Here is a 23,151-nt window from a genome sequence, read left to right as displayed (position 1 = left end):
TGGGTACCAGCCCCACATGGTAGCACACAGCCATCTATAACTTCCATTTCATGGGATTTGAATCCATCTTCTGGCTTCTGTAGGTACTTTATGCACAGTGTACAGACAAAACACTTACACATAAAATATAAATAAACAAACTTTTTTTTTAATAATGTGGAAAGGGTAGATATTATGTAACCTCACTTCCTTAAAAAGCACAGAAGTTTTTCCACCTGGCAGCTGACAGAAAACTTAGAGTTGAAGCATGAGGTGGGCTCACAGGCTGCTCCTTAGTTAAAGGCTATGTGGCAAAGAAGCAAAAGAAAAAGTCCCTCAGACGAGGAGGACCTAGAAGAAGTGGTGGAGAACTGAGGTAGGTGTGGAGACATAGCCCATTGACGCCAGCAAAGAGAGTTAGGGACAAGAAGACCTAGAGTTTGAGGGTTACCAATAGAGTGAGATCATATTTCAGAAAAGAGAGGAGGGAAGGAGGAAGACAGAAACACAAAGAAGCAGAAAAGATAACTGAGCTCATACTCAAGAAGAATAAGCATAATTTTAGGACAGGTCTGAAGTAGAAAATGTATTCTGGTGAGTGAGACATTAAACTACTGATCAGAGCATATGGAGCCAGCTGACAGTTACAAATGCCAGACTGAAGAATTCTGAAGCAACCACATTAACATAAAGGAGGTGATGTAAGTGGTGAGCAGAAACCTGCAATCAAAGCTAAAAACACCTGCCTTACATTAGATGCCCTAAAGTGAATGGACACACGTGATCATACGAAACAATTGCCTGCTAAGGCTGTTAACAGCTTTTTCCCATTTCTTTCTGAAGTTTAGAGCCTTAAATGCAAATGAATCTTCAAAATATAAACTTAAAATACAAATGAATCCTTTGTTTAATACAAAGATAAATAACCTAAAACAAACAAGACAATTACTAAGTCACACACTAATGTTCAGTTAGTAAAATACAACATTTTAATACTATATGCTACCTGCTAACATTTTCTCTTATCAAAAGAAAAAGTCTTAATACTGATGATGAAGCCATGCATCAGTTATCTGTCATAACTCATTTCATATGAATTCTGACGTAAATATGTCTATAATATTTAAAGTATTATAGGATAAGTTATGTACTATGTTACAAAACTATTTGAAATTTTTCAGTAGTCGTAGTAATATTCTTTGCTTATAAGATTTCCAAATTCTTCTAGCAATGAGGTGTCAATGCGAAGGTTTTGGTTGTGGCCATTTCACACAAGCTGTCATTTTAATTCAGGCACTAGAAAAGTGCACTCATGGTGACAGCAACAACTACCCTTAGACACTGAGCAGTACACAGCTCCTTAGTGACATAAGCCAGAAAGACCCTTTAACAGGTAATACATGACATTCAATTGTCTCAGTGCAGCTGTTACATGAACATGGACAATAAAGGTTGCTGATTGAAACACATGGTTAAAGTTCTAATCACACCTGGAAGGTGCAGTCAGGGTGTCAAAGGGCCTGCCTGGAAGACTGGCAACCACACAGCCCTGTTAAAGGATGACAAATGTATGAATGCTACCTGCTTTTGGGCCTTCCTATTAAAAGAAGAAATTTCTACTAAGCCCAAGTCCTTTTCTCTAATACCTTTTATCAAATTGTGATTGTGACAAAGTTGTTTCATAATTTCTGTTCTAATTTTCAAACTATGTAGAAATCTCTCTCCATAGCTAGAATGAAAATTTGAAGCCTAAAGACAAAAAATGATTTAGACAGAGATACAGGATGCAGCTCTCACTGTTGCTGTGTGCTGCCTCTTCCCCTCAGCTAGCTGAAATGACAGTGGTCTGCTTGCATCTCTTCCTTTTTCAGTCACAAAGTAATTACTGTCCCTTTTCTACTTTTGAAGTCAAATGCTTACTTACATTGGCTTCTGTCCTCTTGTCTCTATTTTGACTCTAAAATAAGCCATCACTTTGCTCAGGTGCATTTGTGGATGTTATTTTTTTATTCAAATGGCTAACACAGTTTAGGCATTGTCCCTGTCACTTTACATGTCTCACTAAATGATGATTTCATTCTGCTATTGCTTTGTTCTATATCATGCTATTCGGCAATGTTTTACACTTACATTTGTTTAACATCATCTCCATCAGAATTGTTACATTGTTTTACAGCGGCCCAGTCATTCCATGTGTGGTAGGTTCTTTTTACCACCAGCTGTGTGTTGGGTATCACAGATTAGGTGCTGATTAAATGCACACAGGAAATCACTTGCTTCATGCTTTCCTGTGTTCCTCCTTATGTGTCTGATGCTTTATGTTCTCATGGCTTACATAAAACAACAAGCTCCTAAGAGGTGACAGCTATAGCTCTGAAAGGGGGTGCAAACTGAAAAGTGGAAGACAGTTTAGGGTAGGCACAAGGAGAAGCATTTCAGGACAGAGTATCACTAAAAGGAGCTGTGGATGATAAAGTGAGCTAGTTTGATCTCTAGGCTTTCTCATATAGTAACTCAAACCACACCCTTACTGCCTATGTGCACATTCAGAAACAGGTCTCCTCTGTCACTGACTGTTGGACACCACAGGATTTGTGGTTAGTCAGGGTGAATCTTCTCCTATCAGTACCTGCCATTGCTTGAAAGAGTTCTACATGCTTATTCCACCAGCCTTGATCTTCCTCATGTAATTTATATTCTGATCACAAAATTGTGTAAGCATTAGAAGGCACAAATCTCTTACTTCCTCTCTACTACCAGTAGAGACATCGATCCTGCCAGCAAGCACCACTTTATGCTGTGGATAAGCTCCACAGAAGTGAGAACTTGCTAACAATAACATCCTCTGAGGCTAAGGGGATGTGTCATTATAAATTTATCAAAGCAGGTTTTTTTCCAAGCTATAGAAAATCTAAGCTTTTGGGATACTAAAAGCATTGAGAATTCATAATGTTTATTCTTGAGATGGAGATGCCTACCTTTTAAAACACCTTCATGTTAGAGTTAATGCATTTTTATGCTGGGCTTCATCATTTGGCTTCTTCAAACAGCAGTGTGTCTTCAAAAGCATTTTGTCTTGCCTAATATTCCCATTTATAAATGGCACACTTGGTTTCTATTATACCCAAAGACTGAAACCTCATGAATTAATGAATATGCCTTCTAAGTCCTAATGAAAAGTGCTCTTTCGCAATCCTGTTCACTTGATTCATAAAAAAATGACTCTGGGAGATGGAGTTTTGCTCTTGGTGGTTTTTTTTTGGGGGGTGGGGGTGGGACAGGGGGTTTCAAAAGGCAGCTCAGACTAGCCTGAACTTTCAATCTCCCTACTTCAGCCCTTCAATTTCTAAGATTGCAACTGTGTGCCAGCTTGCCTAGTTGAAAATAATTGGATTCAGAAATCCCCCCTGTGTAATTTCATTTGGTGCTCTATAGTTTGTTATAATTCAGAAGACAGGATTTTGTTCAGCTTAATATGTCAAAGAGTAATTTTAAGAGCATTCTGTAGGATATAGGAAACAACTAGACAATCTGGGAGAAAAAGCAACGTTTCCTTGCATTTTCTCTCTAACTACTTTCATTCTGGTGTGTCCTAAATGTAATCACAAGGACTGGAGGAGAGGAAAGATAGGGATGTTATTCAATTAACAGCTAAGACAAGAAAAGGCTGTTTCACATTCCTAAACAAAGGCTAAACCTACTACAGATCCCATCTCCAGGTTACTTCACCCAGTGTGACAGGATTATAGCCCCAAACAACTGAGGATCACTAACTGCTCCTCCTCAGCACTGTGTATAAAGTGTCTCTGTGTTAGCTAGTCTCATAGCCAATGCAGCTTAAATGAAAACAATTTAGGCTTTGCTTCCCCAGATTTTTGTTATAAAAATGTTCTTAGCACTTGATTCAATGGACATTTTCTTAGCTCCTAGCTTGCCTCGTTACTGAAGATGTGAGCTCTTTTAAAGACTTCACCAGATTAAATAAGGCCCACTGAAGGTCACCTCCCTTTTGACTGGCCTTGAGGACATTTCTTATAAGAATAAAGGCAGCACAGTCACAGGCATGATATCCCACAATTCACGGGTTTCTTCTCTGAGGGCTAGGTATATGAAGACTTGGGTCATTAGGAGTCATTTTAGAATTCTGCCTGCACCATAAGTCCTAAATCCAGTTTTGTTTGAGTGATTTATTACATTCTATCTCCCAGACCTCAATATAGGGTCCCCCAGGTAGATACTCAGGCCACAGATAATCACAGAATTGCATTGGTTTGGCTCTGGCTCTCTCCACAGAGCATTCTCAGAACACTTCCCACCATATTTCCTTCAATTACACTGAACTTAATAAAAATGTGCAGCACTGTTTCTTCCTGGGGCTCTGACATCTAATACCCAATTACAGATCAATAGCCTAAAAAGAAAAGCCTCATGCATTTAAAATCTGTATGGTTGTAGTGTGTACGCTTGAGCCATTGATAAGTCTAAAATTTTCTGCCTTTAGTTATGCATTTTAAAATAATTCCTTATTTTCTTGTGAAAAGTTAAATGCTCTTCCATTTTCTGCATGAACAGCATGCCATCTGAGATATCTTTTCACTCTATTGACTTTTTGGTACATACGATTGAGTAAAAAGCAGAACCCATTGACTTCTGCTGTTGTGTCTATCATTCAAAACAGCAAAGAACGTTTGTGTTTAGCAATTGTATTGAATCAAAATAGTGAAGCCGAGAGCAGAAAAAGAAAGCAATTCCCATTATTTAAAATACCCTGGGACCTGATTGTCCGATGTAGCCTGATGTTTCCTGTAGGCTTGGGACCTAATAATCATCTCTTTTCAAGAACATACAATTCACTAAAGAGCAGGTCTGAAATGATTAACAGATGATTAGCATACTATTTAAAGAAAATAGGAGCTTTGTGCTTTAAATGGTCAGGTGAAAAACTGTAGGCATTACCTTCAAAACCAGCAAAACACTTGCTTTTTTCCAATTCTCAGCATCCTACTTTTTGTTCTCTATAAGGAAGATGGAGTGGTGCGTTGCAGTCAGTAGCACAAAGACACAACGAGGAGGCTGTCGACAGCATCAGTCACTTGTTAGGGCTAAAAAGATGATATGCCAAGAGAGCCCACAAGCAAAGAAATCCATAAAAGCAAAAGAAAATGCCAAATTCCAGAGCCCACTGGAATACAAAATAGACACTTAAAACCGTGGAAAAGAAAGATCCTTGCAGCTGCCACTTAGACATGTTTATTGATTTTTTGGTCAACCATGTTTAGTTATCATGATGTTAAGAATAACAATGTTGATGGTGGGAATCTATAGAAGAGCTCGCTTAGCACAAGACTTTACACACAGGGTCCCACTTAATTCCTGAACAAGCCTAGAAGGGACATATTTTTGTGATCTTCAGTTTGCATATGGGATTTATTACTTGGTGACTTGCTCTTGTTCCATGAGGTGGCAGACTTGCGGATGTCCAGTAACATGCCTGCACTCACATTCCGCTAAACAGCAAAAGTTTTACACATCATTCCTGTGTCACATGCTGCTAACTTTCCATAGCCAGAACTTGCTTGGCCTGTGCCTGGGCCGGGCCATGGTTGCTCAACCTTGGGAGCAGCACTTAGATAGAAAATGGAAAGTGCTGAATAAGCAATGCTCTTGGTTGGCCATTGAGACATGTGGAGGAAATTCTACACCATGACTGAACCACCAGGTCACCTGCATCTTAACTCACCCTGCAGCATCCCTTTCCTCTCCTTCTCTCATGCGTACCCTCACCGTGGCTTCCTAGAATTGTCTGCCAGGTTTGTTCCTAGGGCTTAAAGAAATTATGTCCTTCTATGACAGTAATAAAGTATTATTAAAGCCAACTGACATTTCAGAATTCTCAGGAACTCTTTAAAAAGCCATTTATATTATTTTTATAATTACACTCACAGACTTTCTTTAATAAAGAAGAGTTGAGCTGTGTTCATTCTTCCTCTCCAGTTTAACTAGCAACACATCTCTGCTAACTTTATTTAGTAAGTGGTAAGTTCTAAATGCACAAGAACTTTAGAAAAATCAAATGCACAATTTTGTAGTTATTGCTTCTGAGGACACTTTACTATAAAACTGTTCAGAGTTCTAAACTGCTGAGCTACATTTTAAAGCTGTTTATGGAGAGCAAATTGGTCACTCTTCAACTATAAAGAGACTTCAATTTACACTTGCACAGTATTGTCACACAGCAACAATGTACAGAATCCCAGCTTGGCAGTCATGAGGAACAGCATGTGGAGGAGTTAACGGAGAGTCACTGGCTCTGGAGACCAAGGATGTGTTGCCCACATTGTCTCAACCAGGCTCCCTCGAAGGCTGAGAGATCAGAGCTACAACTTTATTTCTAAAGGGTAATGAAGATGTAGGAACTTTTTCTCTGTCCTGGAGATACAGTTTGTACACATTAGGAAGATAAAGTCTCTCGTCCTTTCTCAATAGAGAAGTTATGGCTGTGCATCACGTGTTACAGACACACCAAAGGGGCACAATGCAATATGGATCTTTTAAGTGCAGCTGACGTGAACACTCACTGTGTCTCCCTCGGAGGAGGAGAGTATGGGCCTGCAAAGTAGACACAAGAAATAATAATGCTTGCTCTTTGATCTGGAAACCAAGCCCACATTTTCATTTAGGGAAAATAACGACATTTAGATGTTAAATTATCAATAAAATGTTCATGGGGTTGAAATTTTCATGTGATCTACAGGGACCTTTTCATTTGCACAAAAGATCACCATCTACTTCTGACACGTGCTTATAAAGCTGTTCTCCTCCACAATTCTTGCAGAAACCTCAGAGATTGTGTGTTTCACAGGGAATACAAAAGCCGAGCAAATGACAGTTGCCTACCGGATAATGAAGCTTCATAAGAACAGTCAAGATTCTTTTCATTTTATTATTTTTCTCCCTTTCACTTTAAAAGCATGCAGCCTGGGCTGGAGAAATAGCCCAGTGAATAAGAGTGCTAACTGCTCTTGCAGAGGACCTGAGCTCAATTCCCAACACTCATCTGTGCATCCAGACATACAGGTATATATGACACACATAACTTAAAATGTGAGTCATCAGTCTTCAAAGGCATGTCAGATGGAGCCCTTAGTCCAGAACTTTGATTCCAGTCTAGGGGAAATCTGAAAGGACCCATGTTTATGGCATGTCTTGTCATTTGCTCTTAGGCCCTGGGGAGTGAATCAGAGTCAGAGGAACAATTCTGTATTCAGGGGAGCACAACCTGACTGTACACATTCACAGAGAATTCTAGACTGGAGGAATCCTGTGGTTTGAGCTATATTTGTGGAGCAACCATGTTCACTGCCTTACTGAAAAGTGAGACACTCTAGGAAAGCAAGTCTCAGGGAGCAAGTGGTCTCTCACTGGGCTCTTCTGGCTGCCACTGAGGTTTTTGTCCAGGAGATTTTTCCATCCGTGCTTTATTTCCATCATTTTATTTACTTACCAGTTACTTACCAGTTAAACTTATACATGGCAGTTGGCACAGTAGCTTTCTGCTTGTCTATGTGTGGCTGAAAACAGTTATTTACAGTGCCAGGTTTATGTGTGGGGATCGGCATGTGGTTTGGGGAAATATTTTCATCAAGATTCTCAAACTTATGTCAGAATCAGCCAAATGATTTTTTAAAATACAGATGAATGGGCATTCTTTCTAGATAGTGTGATTCTGTGGGTCAGGGGTAAGACCATAAAATTGGCAAGTTCCAAAGTGATTCTGATTTGCAGCTGCACTGAAAATCATTACTGTGTGGGGACAACTCTCCTCAGAGAGCTCTAAATGCAAGGCGAGTATGTATTTTACAAAAAAAAAAATCCAATTATATGAGTAAAATCTATTTTAAAAGTCAAAGAAGATTGAATGTGACTCCTAATTGTACAAGAACAAGCCCTCCCTAGGTCACCTCAGCAATATGTAGGTAGTTTTATAATACAAGAAGCAATTGAGCAAGATGACTTTGTCTCCAGACCAAGAGCAGTCCCTAAGTTATTCTGGGAGAAGACTTTTTTTCTTGACAAAGCTACCTTCATGTAACTACAGAGACAAAGTGACAAGATTATATAATCCTTCAAATGGAATAGAGCTCATTGTTTGATTGGTCCTAAGATTAAATGAAGAAAAATTTAGAATAGACACACACACACACACACACACACACACACACACACACACACACACAGAGAGAGAGAGAGAAGAGAGAGAGAGAGAGAGAGAGAGAGAGAGAGGGAGGGAGGGAGATCTTGCTTTGCTAGTGAACTTGAAGAAGTGGCCACACTCTTTGGGCATGGTTTCAGGCGATCACTTTAAGGTAGAGTAGCTGCAGACTTGAGCTCTCTTGGGTCGAAGAGAGCATTGTAAGGGCAGAGACTGCATCTTCTGGAGCAGGCAGGCTGCAGAGGTTATTTACTCTTATCTGTGTAAGTTGTTCCCAAATAAAACACCTATTTATCTTTATGGTGGGTCTGGTGAACTTATTTAAACACAACCTTCAGACAGACACAGAGAGATTAGCTAAACCTGCTGTGGCAGTTTGAATGTAATTGGGCCCCATTACCTCATTGGGAGTGGCACTATTAGGAGGTGTGACTTGTTGGAGTAGATATGGCTTTGTGGTCACTGTGGGGGTGGGTTTTGGAGTTTTCTACACTCGGGATACCACCCAGTGTCTCAGTCAATTTCCTGCTGCCTGCAAGATGTAGGAGTCTCAGCTACTACTCCAGCACCACATCTGCCTACAGGCCACCAAGCCCCCCATCGAGATGATGATGGACTGAACCTCTGAAACTGTACAAGCCACCCCAATGAAATGTTTTCATTGATGTGGTCCTGGTGGTCTCTTCACAGCAATAGAAACCCTAACTAAGACACTTGCCTCCTTATTAAGATGTATACAATAAACCCATGTCCTTGACTTAGATGTGTAAGATAAATGTGCTGGGTTTCTGGTCTTCTATTGTACTTGGTACTCCCCCCCCACCCATCAGAGCCAGCATAGGCTCCCTATCCCATTGCTCCCCATGTATATCCATGTGTTTGTCATTTATTCATCCTCTCTCTGCCCCAGTCAGGATTCTAGGACCAAGCTATGCTGAGTGTGGCACAAATTGTCTAGAAAAAAATTTTATCTTAGTCTTATACATTTGTTAAGGGATCACCAGTTACACACACACACACACACAAAAGAGAATGTGTGGACAGAAATGTGTAGAACCCAAATGAAATAAAAATAGCACCTTTGTTTTTTAAAAGTATGATTATTTCATTATTCAAGCAGTTAGGTGCTGGATTCTCAAAAAAGTTTATAGAGTACTGTTAGCGTGGTGTTTAATATCAAATAAGGCTCTGTTGTTGATAAATTGTCATTGTATGATTCATAACTAACTGAAGTTTGAAGTAATTAATGTGCAATGTGTGTTTGGTATTTTAACTAAAGTAATGACAAAGATACTTGGTAACCAAGTAGCTGTTTTCTTCAGTAGATTTATCTTCTGTGAATGTTACTGGTTTCCAGCAAAACAAAACAGAAAGTACACAGCTCCATAAACCCACTTTTGACAAACATTTCACCTTCCCACTAGCTACACCCCATCACAGAAGGGCACGTGTGACAGTCAATTAATCCTGCTTTGTCACCTTTCAATCACTCAAGTTCTCAAATTACATTAGGATTCATTTAGTATCTTTTGTGTATTTAGAAATCTGTGAATGTTAACAGTGTAAATACTCAAGTTATAAAGGCAAAATCAATGTAGTAAAGCTGTTTCATGTTTTTTAAAAAAATCCATTGTATTTAATCTAAAAATGTATTGTTTATCATTATTTCATATACTTGTCTGTATGTTAACATATAGCAGTCGCTCTCAACCTTCCGAATGCTGTGACCCTTTAATAAAGTTCCTCATGTTGTGGCGACACCCAACCATAAAATTATTTCACTGTTACCTTATAACTGTAATTTTGAAAGGCCCGCTGCCTCTCTGTCTCCCCCCGCCTATGCTGATGCTGGGTGTTCTCTCTGGAGCAGCCGGGATGGGCTGGAGAGTGCAGCGCGGGGCGATAATTGTCCGGGAGCTGCTAGCTGCCGCAGAGCTGCCCTGCTTCACCTTCATCCTGCCCCCGCCGGCCTCCACTTCCCCCGGCTGCCGTTTTCCCTCCCAAGCCGGTTCACCCAGGCGGGGCTGCCCTGGCACCGCGCCCCGGGGCTGGGGCCGAGCAGGGAAAGGGCACCCCTCGCCCCCACGCCCCCCCCCGTTGAGAAACACTCCGTCCCAAGGTCTCCGCCCCCAAGGTCAGCCACCTGGGCGCGGAGGGAGGAATCAAGTCTGTTGTACCAGACACCAGACCTTGAGAATATGCTGATCTGGAATGGCTCTGTGCCTCATTTGAACCATCAAATAGAATCCCTGCTCCTAGCTTGCGCCTTTTTCCCTATATAAGGACCCCTTTCCCTTGGCTCGGCGCGCTTGGCCTCAGAAAAGCTAAGTCGCCCCGGGTACCCGCGTCTCCAATAAAACCTCTTGTTTTTTACATCCAGTTCGTGGCCTCGCTGATTCCTGGGTGTGAGTCTCCCTCTACGAAAGTGCCTCTTCGGGGTCTTTCAATTTCACTATTATTATAAATCACAGTGTAAGTAACTGATATGCAGTGTATCTGATATGAAGCCCCTGTGAAAGGGTCATTCAAGCACCAAAGGAGTTGAGACCCACAGGTTGAGAACTATTGAACTAAAGACAAGAAGAGAATTTTAAAACTTTTAAAAAGAAGATATACATAATAGAGTTTAGGAAGAAAAAATGATATCTGTACTAGTTACCTTTCATGTTGTAGTGATGATTGTATAGTCACCTTTCCTGTTGCTGTGATGATTGTATAGTCACCTATCCTGTTTCTGTGATGATACAATAACTGCTGAAAGCATCTTAAAGAAAGAATGGTGTATGTAGGCTTGCAGTTCAGGGGTACGATCCATCATGGTGGGGAACTGAGCAGAGTATGTGGAGGCAGCTGGTCACAGTGCATATAGCAGTGCTTCTCAACCCTCTGGGGGTTGAATGATCCTTTCACAAAGGCTGCATATCAGATATTTACATTACACTTCATAACAGTTACAAAATTACAGTTATAAAATAGCAACAAAAATAATTGTATGGTTGGGGATCACCACAACATGAGGAATTGTGTTAAAGGGTCACAATGTTAGGAAGTTCGAGAACCACTGCTCTATAATCTTAGAAACAGGATGATGAATGCTGGTGCTCATCTCACTTTCTCTTTCTATTCAGTCTGGTTCCCTCAGCCTATGGAATGTTGCTGCCCACAGTAAGTAGGTAACCTCATCAAGACAATCCCTCACAGACCTGGCCAGAGGCTATCCTAATCCAGATGATATCAGTCTTTGGCCAAGGTCACCTGAAACTGTTGGACTATCATTGCTTTGCAAATGCCCTGGCTATTATAGTATTGTTAACTGTGGTTATTACACAGACAAGGATGCTGCTACTTCTTGTTCCTGAACACTTGTGTTTGTGCTGAAAATTCAGAGGAAACTGAGATAATAAAACAGGAGGGCATTTTCACATACAGACCAATCTTGGAGCTTCTTGAACAGATGCCACAGACACCACAGGCTCATTTTTCACCTTGAAATTCCTTCCAGTGGCATGTAACATGGCAGACTGCATTAGACATGATTTAGAAATGTTCCCTATTTTCTGTATTTTCTCAAGACTCACACTAGTGTAGGAAACCCTGTCCTTGCTCTTAAATAAAGCATGACATTTGGTTCACTCTCTATTCTCCTGGAAAACTGATTAGGAAATACGTCAATGATATTGCTAAGCAACATATGGCAAAAATAAAGGCACACAGGATCCCATGTGCTAGGAAGCTGTTATCTTTGGGATTCCCTGAGTTAATTATTATTATATCTTGGTGTGTCTCTGTAAATTGTCTGTGGATTCTGTGAGAGACAAAGCCTTTGAGTGGCTTCTCACTCTGCTCCATGTAGATTTTGTCATTTTGCCTTGTTGTTATGAAACAGTTTCATCCAAAATTGAAACACTCAATCCTGAAGAGAAGCTCCTTAAGCAGGAAGGTAAACAACTCACAATAGCCTCAGAAGTCCCTGAATCTGACCAGATTCGGTAGCCACCACTCCCCCACATAAGCAATAATTCAGTTTTGTCACTCTCAGCAAACCATGCTGCAAAGACATAAGACAGCTGCCTGGAGAAGCAGATGCTAGCCACGATGCCTGGAAGAGCTTTAGACCGACTAAGGCACCTGGAAAGGACACTCTCTAATCTGATGAGCTGCCTGCAGGCTCTGCCATGTGCTCCAAGTTCCCAGCTTTGTGAGCTGTCATCCATAGGATGGACTTTGGTGATGCAACTATCTTTGAGTCATTTCTGTCCTATATAGTAACCCCTCACCCAATCACAAAAAGACAATATGGTATGTACTCACTAATATATAGATTTTAGACATAGAGCAAAGGATTACCAGCCTACAATCCACACTGCCAGAAAAGCTATGAAACTAGGAGGACCCTAAGAGAAGAGGTCCCATGGAGAACAGAAAAGGGACAAGATCTCCTGGGCTAATTGGGAGCATGGGGAGGGGGGAAAGAGGGAGTTAGGAGAAAGAGAAAGTGAGAAGAGGAAGGGAGAAGAAGACATGAGGGAGAAGGAAGATTGAGTCAGGGAAGGAATAGAGAATATCAAAAAAGAGATACCATAATAGAAGGAGCCATTACAGGTTTAAAGATAAATCTGGCACTAGGGAAATGTTCAGAGATCTACAAGGAAGACCCCAATTAACAATTTAAGCAACAGTGGAGAGGCTACCTTAAATGTCCTTCTCCAATATTGAGGTTGATGACTACCTTATATGCCATCCTAGGGCCTTCATCTAGTAGCTGATGGAAGCAGAAGCAGACACACACAACTAAATAGTGAGCTGAATTCCTGGAATCCAGTTGCACAGAGGGAGGAGTGATGAGCAAAGGGGACAAGACCAGGCTGGTGAAACCCACAGAAACAGCTGACCTGAACAAGGGGGAGCTCATGGTTTCACAGACAGGACTGATCCAGACCCCCTTGAATGTGGGTGTCAGTTAGGAGGCCTGGGCAATCTATGGGGCCTCTGGTAGTGGATCAGCATTTATCTCTAGTATATGAATAGACTTTGCAAACCATTTCCACATAGAGGGATACTCTCTCAGCCTAAACACCTAGGGGAGGGCCTAGGCCCTGCTCCAAACGATATGACAGACTTTGTAGATCCCCCATGGAAAGCCTCACCCTCCCTGGGGAGCAGAAAGGGAATGGGATAGGGGATAGGGAACAGGGGAGGAGGGGAGGGAGAGAGAACTGGGATTGACACGGAAACAAGCTTGTTTCTGATTTAAATAAAACAATATTGAAAATCCACCCTTTCTTAACAACAGCTAAATTAAATTATGCTTATTCAAAATTAAGTTAATGTATAATCAAATATTGTTTCACAAATGTATTATTGGCAAAGGCTATGTAGTTGATTTAAGAATATATGATATATATTGCTTGCTTATAAAGTACACAGCACACTGTCAAATATTACATGGCACTGTCCTTAGACTTTTCATAATTCATAGAAATGTAGATATTTGCAGAATTTCAATAAAATTTGGCATAAAAATTGGTCCTCCCTTTCACTTCATTATAATTAAAGAAAGCAACTTTGTAGCCATAGCAAAGAATGAAAGAAGGCTTTAGGAGGTAATTATTTAGTCAGGTGTAGGTTAGATTACAGTTCATGTGTATAAATAGTTCCAGTCACTTCAGGGAGCTGGTGAAGCACCTGCTCATTTGCTAAAGGAGTTCCAGATAGACTTACATTTGGTAAAGATCTCACCTTCAGGCTGACCCTAAAGAAAGCGATTTCTTCCAAACATAGTGCTGTAAGAGACACTGGGCCCTTTTCTATGGTTCAGATTATACAATGCTGAGACCAGTGCAAATCGCTCCTGGGACAACAGGGCAAACATCAAGTCATTTATTATTCTTATGGTTTAGCAAATGTATGGCCAGTTTTACTAATATGCAACTAAGGGGTCTTTATGTGCCACTGAGTAGTATGTTTTCTATCTATAAAAAATAAAGCATTAAAAAAGAATAGACTAGCTGGGCAGTGGTGGCACACACCTTTAGTCCCAGCACTCGGAAAGCAGAGGCAGGTGGATCTCTGTTAGTTCAAGACCAGCCTGGGCTACAAGAGCTAGTTCCAGGACAGCCTCCAAAGCCACAGAGAAACCCTGTCTCAAAAAAAAAAAAAAAAAAAAGAAAGAAAGAAAGAAAGAAAGAAAGAAAGAAAGAAAAAGAATAGACTATATGTCTACTGCTTAACTGTGGCTATTGTGGATAAGCATCCAACAAAGCAGCTTGATGTAGGAAGGGTTACTTTGGCTCATTGTTTCACAGGCATTGGCTCACAATTACTGTATGTGGAAAATCCCGGGACTGGGAACGAAGCAGGGAATCATGGTGAGGCAGCAGGTGGGAGAGCAAAGTGGCTTATACCTAAAGGTCAACAGGAGACAGAAATTAAGAAATGTGCCCAGGACAATCAATAGCACACACTATGACACTCCCCATTAACCAAGTTCCTCAAACTCTGAAAGTGTCTACTACTTCCCAGGGCATCAAATTGTATGATCAGATGAATTGTCCATCAGATGTATGATCAAATTGTCCAACAGATGAATCCATTGACCAAGTCACAGCTCTCACAACCCAATTACGTGGCAAAAACTCCCTCTGAAGCTTACACTGGGCTCCCATTGAACACAAGTACCCAAGTTGGGTGTGGTAAGACAGGCCTATATCCCAAGCAATCAAGAGGCTAAAGGAATATTTTGAGTTCAAGTCCAGCCTAGACTACATAATAGGGCTTGTCTCAAACAACTTTCAAAACAAACAAAAACCTTCCAGTAAGTAACAACAACAACAAGAAACCCTAAAAATAAAAAACCACATGTAAACCTTCTGGCATACTTACCCAAACCACAGCCATATGTACTAATCATAATAATAAGCATTTTCAGAAATATTATGCATATTGTTTGCATGTATAAGTATGTATATGTGTCTGTATGCAAACACACAAATATCTATGAAGTTTAAGGTCACAGACTATGAAATCTTTTAATTTGCAGCAACATAAATGGCACTGGAGGTGTTAAATAAAACAACCTGGCTATGTTCTTACTCACTTGTGAATAGCACTAGGTCAACCACGTAGAAAAATAAATGGAATGCAGTTGTGGTCACTGAACACTGGGATAGGCAAAGGATAGGAGGAACAAGAACAAAAGGGACCAGACACAGTAATGGAGGGAACACCCCTGACTGACCCCTATTACTAGTGAAAACAACCTGTGATTCATTTCAAAATAGCAAGAATATTAAATACCCAACACTGAAGGTGATTACCAAAAGAGGTGAAAATTATCTTGCTTTATTACACATTGTATAAGTGAATTGATTACCATGATTACTGCATAAAATGTATTAGTAAAATATTTTAAAAGACAGGGTTATTCTGAAAAATGTTGAAACAGTAGGAACCTTGCTAAAGGAACAACATCAAAATGTGTGAAAGTGATCATGGGTCTAGCAGATAAGCTACACTCATATCCGGTTCTCAACACTTTGAGAAACTTTAAAAGAAAGTTGAGTAGCAACATATTTAATTCATCATCTTAGCCAAAAACACAACATGGCATGTCTTTTCTTGATTGGCACAGCTCATTAAAAGCTAACTTCTAAGGATACCAGAGGAATGCCCTCAAGCCCACTTTTGTTGGCATAGTCTTTGGGAAATAAAGAATACATACAATGCTTTATCCCCTTTGACATTTGGTACTTTTCCATTTAGCTACAACCCCAACTCATATGCTCAATTTTCTGGTGAATTTTAATGAGATGAAAATCTGTTTTAGAAAGCATTAGTAAATGTTCATTACTTTTGAAAATTGAATTGTTTTGATAGTGAAATGGAGTAATTATTCCAGTCGGTAGTTGCAAAACACAGCTTCCCCAGGTGAGATGTTGCCATCCTAACATAAGGACAATTGCCAAGCTTCAAAACCAAGCAGGAGACCCAAACATGAATGTGCATGCTGTGGCAGTGTTGCCCTTGCAGCCAGAACTCTTGAGAGTCAAAGAAACTTCCTAAGTTCCAAGCATCTTGCATGATGCCTGGTGTCCACTAAGGATAGATGCACTCTTTGCCCACTGAAACAACTCTGAAGAGCTTTCATAGATACGTTTTAGTGTTAAAAATATTGACTAGAGCCAGGCGTTGGTGGCACACGCCTTTAATCCCAGCACTCAGGAGGCAGAGGCAGGCAGATCCCTGTGAGTTTGAGGTCAGCCTGGTCTCCAGAGCGAGTGCCAGGATAGGCTCCAAAGCTACACAGAAAAACCCTGTCTCAAAAAACCAAAAAAAAAAAAAAAAAAAATGTTGACTGGCCCCTTAACTTGAAAAAGGACTTGTTTATAATTACAATGCAGAATGTTTTAGTATTATTTCAATGAATTTCTTTTTTGGGGAAAAAAACATGTCCCAACTCTCCTTACATCTGGCACTGCTGGATCTGGTGCAAGTTCTAAATTAGTGATTAAAATGAAGGTTAACAGGTGGTTAACATCCACATCTGTCTATCAGCTTTCTCTTGTTCTTACTCCACTGAGAACATGGCTTACAGTATGCTTAGAAACTTAGCACAGGCATAAGGCTCAGGGTAGACTCTAGCAGCTGCAGGTACCCTGATGCGGAACTCTAGACCCACAAAAATGCAGGAATTTATAATAATGTTACAAATAAATAATCAACTTTATTTTTTGTTTATTAAATTTATTCCTAGCATACAATGAATAGAAATACCCTGTAGTACATTGGTTCTCAACTTTCCTAATGCTGTGATACTTTAATACAGGTCCTCATGTTGAGGTGACCCCAACTAGTAGATTATTTTAATTGCTATTTCATAACTATACTTTTGCTAGTTATTAATCACAAGGCAAATATCTGATGTGCAGGATATCTGATATGCAATCCTTACAAAGGTCACTGGACTCCTAAAGGGGTCCAGACCCACAGGTGTGAGAACCACTGCTGTAGTAAATTAAGTGTTAATCCCTATTCAGTTGGAAATGAGGTGCTTGGAGTGGTAATTAAGCTCAGGCTCTTGTGAAAAGATCATTCTGGAGTTGGGTAGACCCTGATGATTTTATCCTTGTAATAGAAAGGGGAGGGAGATGTGGGGTTGATGGCACAGACAAAAAAACATGTAAGGATGGAGTCAGGGATTAGGGTAATGGACCTGCAAACCAAGGACTGCTTGGGGCCACAGAAGCAGCAAGCTGCAAACTGCAATTATTTCCTGGAACACCTAAAGAGAATTTGCCTTGCCATACCAAGGTTTTTAAATTCTTGGCTACAAAAAGTGCAAGCTAATGCATTTCCGTCTCTCTGGCCTTAAGTGTGGTGATGTGTTATGGCTTCTAGGAAACCAATATATCCTCCATGATCCAAACTGTAGGAAATGAAAGAGAAGGAAATTGCTATTGCCAGACACATCTATCCCAATTGTTCTTAATTTACACATAGTACAACAGCTTGCTTAGAACACAACACATTCAAAGCCGGGCGCTAGTAACACATGCCTTTAATCCCAGCATGGGGGAGGCAGAGGCAAATGGATCTCTGTGAGTTCGAGGCCAGTCTGGTCTACAGAGTGAGTTTCAGGACAAACTCCAATGCGATACAGAGAACCCCTGTCTTGAAACACCCCCCCTCAAAAGAACACAGCACAATCAAAATATGATAGATGATAGTATGGATGTTGCAGCCAAAAGCTTTATCTCCTGAAAAGTCTGACTTAATTCAAATATAAATGGTCTTTTTGAAAATTGAATGGGAGTGCAAGATAAATCGGTAATCCAAATTTCAGAAAAATCAGTACTTTTAGCATTAGCATGCTCGAAATATTGCTTGAGAGTTGTCTATGCATGAATGAAAGATAATACATTATTTACATGAAATTAGCCTGCATTTCTGTTTACTAAACCTGGACCTTATCATTGGAGGAGAAAGCCTTCATTTCTCACTCAAAGTCACACAGAAAATAAAATGTGCAACTTAGCTCTCCACTTAGGTGTGTAAGACTCTCAAGATTATAATACTGTCTATAGTTCATCAGGGTGCCAAAGGAAGAGTAAGAAAACTCAGGAAAAGGGAGAAATGTTCTAAGAAGTCATCGGTGCTAGCAAACAAGTCAAATAAAAGGAAGACTAATGATCAGCTCCGAGTGCCCAGTCTGCCTTCAATGACAACTGCATAATAAGGATCCTACAGAAACAGAGACCAGACATCATGGGGATGTTGACCATAATGCTGACAGTGGGATTTTTTTTTTCCTTCCATTCTCCTGTGAACATGTGATGAAAGGCACAGAGAACAAAGGCATTTGGTTTTTTCTGGGCAGTATATGAAGGTATCATTGTAGTAAACGATAAAAGTGTACTTTCTGTTAATTCTGTTATGCGAGTGTCTATAGCCATCCTTTCTAATCTGCATGGCCCTAAGGCAGCATAAGTACCTCAACATCAAGGCTACCACAGTTTCTCTTCCTTTCTTTCTTTTCCTCCTTTTCCTCAGCTCCAGATTTCAAATCATCCCAAGTCTTTGTGTGCATTCCGCTAACCCTTCTCTCAGACATTCCTTTCCTTCTCTGTTTTCACACTTAAAACCCAAGTTTAAGGGGCTAGAGAGATGGCACAGTGGTTAAGAGCACTGCCCGTGCTTCCAGACAACCAGGATTCTATTTCCAGCACCTAAATGACAGCTAACAATAGTTTGTAACTCCAATTCCATGAGGATCTAATGCCTCATTAGGGCTCCTCAGACACTACACATATGTGGTACACATACATACAAGCAAGTAAATCACCCAAATACATTTTAAAAATTCCAAGTTCAAGTCCTTAATCAAAACCATACTCCTACATAACTCCAGGACTTTCCAGTTGCCCTTTGACCTAAATTCTCCATCTCCATTTAGTTGTCCTATCAATTAACCACAATATTATATTACAGATCTAATGTAACCTGGCATTACCTACTCATTTGTCAAGGCATCTGTTATTCAAGATAGTCAATCACAAACTAACTCAATTTTTCTTCTACCTAAAAAAAAAAAATATCTTTTCTTTGGGGCAGGAGAAATGGCTCAGCTGTTGTGATGGCTAGTTAGCTATTTGTATTTTTTTAATCAACTTGACACAGTTTTAGGGTCATCTGAGAAGAGAGAATCTCAACTGAGATGCATGCAAGTGTATAGAACATTTTATTTTTTATTTAAGTTAGAAACAAGCTTGTTTTACATGTCAAAATCCCAGTTCCCCCTCTCTCCCCTTTTCCTCTGCACCCCATTCCCTATCCCAACCCCTTTCTGCTCTCCAGGAAGGGTGAGGCTTTCCATGGGTTATCTTTAGAGTCTGTCATACCATTTGGAGCAGGGCCTACGCCCTTCCCTGTGTGTCTAGGCTGAGAGAGTATCACTCTAGGTGGAGAGGGCTCCCAAAGTCCATACACTAGGGATAAATGCTGATCCACTACCAGAGGCCCCATAGACTTCCCAGGCCTCCTAACTGACACCCATGTTCAGTCCTATGCTGGTTTCCCAGTTACCAGTCTGGGGTCCATGAACTCCCCCCTGTTTAAGGAGGATATTTTCTTAAGTCATCCAGTGTCAGTTCCAACTATTCAGGGGAATCCTGGGCTGTGTAAGAAAGCAGGCTAGTAATACTTGGAAAGCAAGCCAATGAGCAGCTCCCCTCCATGGCCTCTGCTTCAGTTCCTGCTTCCAGGTTCCTGCCCTGCTTGAGTGCCTGCTTTGGTTTTTCCCAGTGGTGGACTGTGATGGAGTTGTATACATCAAATGAACCCTTTCCTCTCCAGATTGGTTTTTGTCATGGTCTTCATCATAACAACAGGCAGCAAATAGAACAGCAGTCATGAGAACTTGCTACTGTCACAGAAAACCATAGTTCAATTGCTAGCACCCACATCAGGCCTCTACTTTCAGACATACATACATATAGACAGACAGACAGACAGGCAGACAGACAGACAGACACACACACACACACACACACACACACACACACACACACACACACACACACACACACACAGTGAAAAAAATTTCCAAGAACAAAACTGACTGGGTTAGGTTGAAATTGGTATTTTAAATCTATGATCTGTCCTTCTTCCCTGCTCAGTAATATTTCCTTACATACATAGCACTCCCATTCTCCTGAAACTTGTTCCAACTTCTATCTGAGAATAATTTGCTACTATAAGAAAGATATACTGTGTACACATGAAATCCAGACTGGAAACTGTGGTGAAACAGGATATGGTAGGACAAGAAAATCTAGATTTAAATGTGAATTTAGTATATTTTATACGCTACTCAAGACAGGGTAATGGGTGAATGCTAGCACATATAATACACATTTGAAAATCTAATAATGAAATCCGTCAATGTACAATGGCTATACATTAATAATTCTAAAAAGAGGGTGGGAGAAAGACTACACAGTGTCTTAAGTGTAGAACAAAATTGTTTTGCTCAAGCAAATGGTATCCTATAATGACATGTTTGCCAAGAATATACATTTTTAAGTATGTTGAGCCTCTTGACACAATTACCCATAGCCATAATATGCATTTTTAGTGCATGTTATCTGAAGCAAATGCTACCTGCATATCTTATGACTGCCAATGGTAACTACCTGTAAATTGCAACTTGGCCAAGACAGTCTCTCCCTCACCTATAGACTTTGAAATGTTCCAAATACTCTGCTTTGCATTATAATTTTTCATATACAACTTTAGTATGATTTGTGCTTGGGATTGTTATGGCCGTAGTGTCCTTAAATGGTGACTTTCTACCACAAGAAAAGCAATCTTCCTCTCACTCTTACTCATGTATTCAATTGACTTATAATTAAGGTATATATCCATTTCATCCTATGTTCATACATTATCACCATCATTAACACTCTTGCTGAAACTGGCTCACTTATAGTCATTACTTGTCTCTTTGAAGTGGCTCCTATGTTTGACATCCTGCTAGCATTTTTTTAGCACTTCTTTACTTTTTGTCAATGCAAAATGTTCCAACAACCTCATCTTGCACTTTTCCTACCCAGGTCTGCAATTAATAATTTCTCAAAAAATCCTGATCACTTGAATTAGGGAAATTGTATTTAGAAACAAAGATTTGGACCCTTCATGTATTAATAACCTTTTTGTTATTATGCCTGCCATTGTTTCTAGCCCTAATTTGCAGACAGATTCAGAACATACATACACGCTTTTATCTATCTGTATGTCTATATATCTCAATACACACACATAACAGTTTAAACTGTTATCTGTGACTTCTCAGGATTTTGTCTATATTGTCCATTTTCTATACTTATACATCATTTTTCAACTGTGAGAAATTAGTGTCTCAGCACCTACAGCATATTTGCTTGTTTACTAGCTAGTTCTTAGAGTACCTATTAAGTATTTTCAAAATTGACAATCATGGTCTAAAACATAATATTTCTGCATAGCTTCCTTTACCTTTATTTTATGGTATACAGTCTAGGAAGAACTATACTGGAAGAAGAATTCCCTTGGAAAAAGGCTACTTTTTCTTTACCTATTCACTCTCATCCCTATTCTTGCCACCTTGTCTCACCAATAGTCAAAATGTTAGAAATCTCATTAGTGTCTAACTTTTTATTCCTATATTCTTTTGCACAAATTAGCAGACTCTCTAATTTATTATAGCTTTTAATTTCTTACAAGAAATATTGCATTCAACTGATATCCTTTTGAACTTTGGTTACATGAATCTAACAATTTATCTTGTCAAATTTTCCACATTAACTTTTAGACATTTTCCTTACTCTCTTTTTTTTTTTCCTCACAATTACAGGCTATCCTCTTGTGTGGATGATCTATAGTTTTTTCAACTATTAACCTGTTTGAGCATATTTCTGTTGTTTCAATAATTACATAACAATAAACAATGCTACAATAAGTAGCAGACATGGGATTAAAAGTTTGCTATTGTTTCCTGGTCTAATTGTATTTTAGATCAAATAATTTAATTTGAGATCACTTTGAATAATAAAAATGTTGTGTTAAGTGATGCTAACTATGATATTTGCCTTTGTTTCTCTAATCTGAGTACAACTTCTGAGATAGTATGATTAAATATTTCTCTTTAGCATCTTGAGCAGACATTTAATTCTGAAAAGCTTCCCTTCTACATAAACTTTAACATTTTTCTTACTCTCCATTCATTAAGAATGTTATGACATTTACTATTTTCACTTAAAATTTTTTTTTAATTTTTTTACTTAAAATTGAACCCATGTTTATAGTTTGTAGTTACAAAAATTCAATGTTACATTAAATAATTCATCATTTAGAGACAAGAAATAGCAATGATAAACTGCATCCCTAATCTTGTTTCTTAGACATTCCACATATTGAGGTGCAGAGGCACAAGCATCATATGGTCGGGTACTGTCTGCATCCAAGGATGGGCTAGCATAGGTGTAGAAACTGTCATTCCTCCCAATGAGAGGTGTACATCTGTACTTAGCATCCTGAAGGTGTGGGCTTCTCAGACCTCCGGAGTCTCTATATCCTGCAGAGCACGTGTCCAACATCCACACCCCAGTTCATTAGACACTTGCCATATTCTGTCTCTGCCCTGGGTCTAGAAAGCTCTTGTGTGCCCCAGACTAATTCATCAAGTGGTTGCCCATGCACTTGGAATCTGCAAACTAAAAGGTACTGACTTTCTTTTCCCTTAGAAATACCTACAAATTTCTGTATACTCCACCAGAAAGTAGACATTCAACCAAGCTTCTGACAGCTACTAAGAACCTCCAAGTTTTGAGGCGATGTTAGCCTCGGACATCACAATGTCAGCAGATTGAACTGATCGAATCCAGTTAACAAAGAGCCTTTTCTACCAAAAGCCAACTTCTGACAAA

The 23,151-nt window shown here is 39.8% G+C and overlaps 1 protein-coding gene across 5 annotated transcripts in view; it reads right to left on the bottom strand.

Moving 5' to 3' along the window:
• Mctp1 (multiple C2 and transmembrane domain containing 1) overlaps positions 1-23,151 on the bottom strand; it is a 551,176-nt gene that overhangs the window by 271,758 nt on the left and 256,267 nt on the right. The gene's annotated exons all lie outside the window — the stretch shown is intronic.

The sequence above is a fragment of the Cricetulus griseus genome, chromosome 2 (assembly GCF_003668045.3).
Source record: "Cricetulus griseus strain 17A/GY chromosome 2, alternate assembly CriGri-PICRH-1.0, whole genome shotgun sequence".
NCBI lineage: Eukaryota > Metazoa > Chordata > Mammalia > Rodentia > Cricetidae > Cricetulus > Cricetulus griseus.
This window is presented reverse-complemented; position numbering and strand designations above follow the sequence as displayed.